Source organism: Hylobates moloch, unplaced genomic scaffold, assembly GCF_009828535.3.
Source record: "Hylobates moloch isolate HMO894 unplaced genomic scaffold, HMol_V3 SCAFFOLD_1, whole genome shotgun sequence".
Lineage (NCBI taxonomy): Eukaryota > Metazoa > Chordata > Mammalia > Primates > Hylobatidae > Hylobates > Hylobates moloch.
In genome coordinates, this window is record NW_026652276.1 from 162,373,502 (window position 1) to 162,378,922 (window position 5,421).

At 39.2% G+C, this 5,421-nt stretch overlaps 1 pseudogene; it reads left to right on the forward strand.

Annotated features, from left to right (window-relative positions):
• LOC116810816 (zinc finger protein 655-like) overlaps positions 1 to 4,052 on the forward strand; it is a 54,244-nt pseudogene extending 50,192 nt beyond the window's left edge.
• Positions 4,053 to 5,421: the final 1,369 nt, after the last annotated feature.

Sequence of the window (5,421 nt, forward strand, 5' to 3'; positions counted from 1 at the left end):
CAATGTGGCAAAGAGCTCTGGCTCTGGGTTCTGAATGCCAGGGTTCAAATTCTCACTCCTCCATTTACTAGCTGCTTGGGCTTGGACAGGTTACTTGGACCTGTTTGCTTTTGAGTTTAATCACCTGTAAAGTGTAAATACTTTCTCTTTTGTTTTCTTTTTTCCTGAGACGAAGTCTCACTCTGTCGCCAGGCTGGAATGCAGTGGCGCGATCTTGACTCACTGCAACCTCCACCTCCAGGTTCAAGCAATTCTCCTGCCTCAGCCTCCCGAGTAGCTGGGACTACAGGCATGCGCCACCATGCCCAGCTAATTTTTGTATTTTAATAGAGATAGGGTTTCACCATGCTGGCCAGGCTGGTCTCAAACTCCTGACCTCAGGTGATCTGCCCGCCTCAGCCTCTCAAAGTGCTGGTATTACAGGCATAAGCCACTGCACCTGGCTAAGTGTGAATTCTTTAGCACACATCTCAGAGGTGGTTATAAGGATTAAATATCCAGGGGGCAGAGGATGATATTACTCCCAATATCGCAGGGGGTGTAAATACCTTTCTCTATCTGTTCTGATCTCCTTGCTCATAGGCTGTCATGTGGAATCTTCAGGGGAGCTGTTCTTCATATTTTCCAGCCCCAGTGCCCTTTTTACAAAATTGGGTAGCTATTAATACATTGATACTTGGGCACAGAGTTGGCACTCAATAAGTAGCTGTTAAGTAAATGAATCAAAAGAAGTGCAAGATACAAGATACATGGTCTCTTCTGTCAAAGAGTTTATAAATCAAGTATGAATGATAATACCTGAAACTACTTAAAAAAATCTATGTAAAGGGCCGGGCACTATGGCTCATGCCTGTAATCCCAGCACTTTGGGAGGTCGAGGCAGGTGGATCACCTGAGGTCAGGAGTTCAGGCATGTTGAAACCCCATCTCTACTAAAAATACAAAAATTAGCTGGGTGTGGTGGTGCACGCCTGTAATCCCAGCTACTCAGGAAGCTGAGGCAGGGGAATCGCTTGAACCCGAAAGGCAAAGTTTGCAGCGAGCTGAGATCGTGCCACTGCACTCCAACCTGGACGGCAGAGTGAAGAAACTCTGTCACAGAAAAACAAAAAACAAAACAAATCTATGTAAACACCATTATATGTGACATGTCAGGATAAGAGGAACAACTAATAAATTGTGTAGACATTCAGTAAATGGAGAGAAAGGTTTTTGGAGATGGGGAGCTTGAGCTAGACCTTGTATGTGTGCTATTAGAAACTTTCTGGGCTGAACACATATAAAAACTGCCCTTGATGCTAATAGTATTAAAATTCTGTCTCCTCGGAAGCAGACTGCTTATTGCTTTAGCTTTAAAAGAGATTTAGATCCAAGCATTCCATTATGCAAGCCATAGAAAGTCCGTTTTATGTGAAGATGCACTTTGATTGCACTTTCCTCTATCTACATTTTGTTGTAGTTAGTTGTTTAGAGCTGTCTCTGTGTAGAGTGTGAGATCCTTGAGGTCCTTAAGGGAAGGGACCTTGCTTGCGCTCTTTATCCCCTGCATACTTTGCATGAAGGAGGCACTCCATAAATGTTTACTGAATAAATGCTACACTCCTAATGGGTAAGAATGTGTCATATTATTCTTTATTTTCTTATGTGCACTGAAACAAATTGTTTCTTGAGACTGGTTCTTAGAATATTTATTCAGTTTTCACTGATTCTTTCGCTACAGGTTAGCTAACCATGCAGCAGGTGCTTGAGTTTCACCTTTCTCCAGTCCAGCAGAATTATATTTTGATGACCTCCATTTTGATGCTTGTAGACCAGCTCTAATCCAAAGATTGATCTTTAGGTAACAAATGGAGAGTGATAAGGATAACTTCTGTGAAGACAAACCCATGCACACATTCTGTTGTCCGAATAATGTTTAAATGAATCCTTCTGCTCCCAAACCATCAACTTGCCCCTTAACACACATCTTTCTAGAGCCCAAATTTGAGCCCCTTGTAGAAGATCTTTGCCCTCTTTACTCTCCAGGCCTTCCTAATTAACATCTTCTCAGAGTTTACCTTCTCTCTGTCTTAATCATTAGTTAAAAGAAAAAGTGGCTGGTGTAGCATCTGGGGATACATTGCCACATCCCATTTCCTTCTCTATGATCAGGATTTCCAATTTCCAAGCCCGATGGACTCTCCCAGCTGGAACAGGATCTACAGGTCTTTGATCTGGAAACTAAGACTGGTGAAGCCTTAAGAGATGATTGCTCAGGTGAGGAAGGCAGACTCAATCAGATGGAATTAGTAGGGAAGTAAAGTTCAATTGTTGAGCCAAGTTGTAGCTGCTTTGGCACTCACAATGAAGAGTTCTGTGTGTGTCCCAGCATGGAGAGTTATTTTCTTTTTCCTTCAGTTAGGTTGACCCTTTCCATTTGTTTAGGACCTGTGCCCATGTTGTACTGGGCCTCTAATCAAGTTGCTTATCTAAAATTCTTTCAAACTGTTTCCCTATTATCTCCTTAACTGTTGTTTTCTTACTCTGCTGAACACGTCCGCTGTTTTACTTCACTGCTCCTGTTCATCCCCTTACTTCTGCTGTTGAGATTTTGTGCCTGTTTTTCAGAGTAAATAAACTTTTCTTGTCCTTGGAGCTATTACATTGTTCAGTTTTCTCATCTGAGTTTTCTTTTCCTAAGCACAGGGTACAGATTACATTTGTATTTTCTATTTATATATTGTAGCAGATGGAGAGACCAGAGAACAAGCTGTTGATTCCTAAGGACAAAATTTCAGAAGAAGTACATTCATACAAAGTGATAGTAGGAAGACTCAAACACAATATTACCTAAGTTCCTGAGACTAGAGAAGTGTATAAGTCTGAGGACAGACTAGAAAGGCTTCAGGAAATTCTAAGGAAATTTCTGTACCTGGAGAGTTTAGGCAAATACCAATCAGCAAAGAAGCCTTCACCAGGGAGAAGAACAATGAACGTAATAAACGTGAAAAAAGCTTCAGTCTGGACTCTACTATTGATGCAGATCAGAAAGTTCTTAGAATACAGAACACTGATGATAATGATAAGAACGACATAAGCTTCAACCAGAATTCAGCCTCTGGTAAACATAAACACATAAATCTAACACAGGATTTTCAGAGTAGTAAATGTAAGGAAAGCTTAATGGCTCTCTCTCTCCTTAATAAATGGGACAGCATCCCTAACACTGAGAAATCCTATAAATGTGATGTATGTGAGAAAGTTTTCCGTCAGAGCTCAGCCCTTACTAGACATCAGAGAATCCATACTAGAGAGAAGCCCTACAAATGTAAAGAATGTGAAGTCTTTCAGTCTGAGCTCAAGTCTTGGTCGACATAAAAGAATACACACTAGAGAAAAACCTTACAAATGTGAAGCATCTGATAAATCCTGTGAAGCGTCTGATAAATCCTGTAGTCCAAGCTCAGGCATAATTCAACACAAGAAAATGCACACCAGAGTCAAAGCTTACAAATGTAGCAGTTGTGAAAGAGTCTTCAGTCATAGTGTCCACCTTACTCAACATCAGAAAATTCACAGAGATGTCCTGTAGGTGTACTATATGTGGCAGTGACTTCTGCCATACTTCCTACCTGCTTGAACATCAGAGGGTCCACCATGAAGAGAAGTCCTATGAGTATGATGAATATGCGTTGGCCTATATTAAACAAGGAATTCATTTCAGAGAAAAGCCCTATACATGTAATGAATGTGGCAAAGACTTCAGATTCAATTCACATCTTATTCAGCATCAAAAAATTCACACAGGAATGAAACTTCATGAATGTGATGAATATGGAACAGCTTTCAGTCAAACCTCATGCCTTATTCACCATCAAATAATGCATAGGAAAGAGAAATCATATAAATGTAATGAGTATGAGGGCAGTTTCAGTCACAGCTCAGAACTTATCCTGCAACAAGAAGTCCTCCCCAGACAGAAAGTCTTTGATTGTGATGTATGGAAAAAGAACTCCAGTCAGAGAGCACACCTGGTTCAATATCAGAGCATTCATACCAAAGAGAACTCATGAATATAATGAGGGTGAGAAGACATTTAGTCTAGTCAAATTCAGGCTTCATTCAACATCCGAGAGTTCACACCAGGGAGAAATCATGTATGTACTGCATGTGGTAAAGCCTTCAGTCATAGCTCAACCGTTACTCAGCATCAGATAATTCAATTTTCATGCTATTAATATTTTCATACCTTAGTCACATTTGGAGAATTCATATGGGAATAAAATTCCATTACTGCAATGAATGTGAAAAAGCCATCAGTCGAAGAAACTACCTTGTTTAGTAACAAATTCATGCCATGCAAAAAGATTATAAATGTAATACATGTGTATGTGCATGAGGAGATTCAGTCATAACCCAACGCTCATTCAACATCAAAGAATCTATATCTAAGAGAAGTTATTTGAGTGTAGTAAATGGCAAATCTTTCAATAGGAGTTTAACTAGTCTTTTTCATATCAGGATATCCATAGTAGACAAGAATTTGATATAATGCAAATGGAAAACTTGACACCACATTTCAGGCTTTACCCAACATCAAAATAGTGGAAAGAAAATTGTTGAGTATTTATTTATGAAATTGTTAATACATAGTCCCAATCTTTATCATTGCACAAGAATCTAGGGGTGACTTGGTAAATGCAGTGCCATTTTCTCATGGCATTCCTTTATTTAATATGTGTTCTAAGTAGGTATGTTTATTTTTACTTTTTTATTATAATAATTTTGATATTAAAAAGAACAGAGATGGGGTCTCACTTTGTTGCCCAGGCTGGTCTTGAACTCCTGGCCTCAAGTGATCTTCTCACCTTGTCCTCCCAAAGTGCTGGGGTTACAGGCATGAGTTGCTGTGCCAGGCCTGTTTTATTTATAGAACTAATTTAAGCTGTTTTTATTTTAATATTCTCTATAAACACTTTTATTTTTCTTGAAATTGGTTCTTAGTGTTCACAGCTTCCATAAGATACTGCTAATGCATCAGTATTAAAACACATCAACATAAGTAGCTCATTTAGCTTTTTCTGCTGTTCTTGGCCCAAGTTCTCTCCAAAACCAACCCTTAGGCCTACTCTTTACTAGGGACCCTATGTTATTGCTTTACAGCCACAACACTTGGATGCCTGTTTATTGATTTCTCCATTCTCTTAAGCACCTTTTGAAGATTTAGAAGATTCCTAGTTTTAAGTGTTTCACCAGCAAGTATTCCATACTTAGTTGATGTTGCTGGTCTGATGTCTTCTTTCCTAAGGTGAAGCATCTTTTTAAAAAAAGAATTGGATTTAAAATATATCCAGTCCAATGTAAGTATGAATATAAGTAAGTGTTCTCTCTTCTGGGTTTGTAGCAGGCAGCCAAACATTTTCTTTCTTTTTTTTTTTTTTT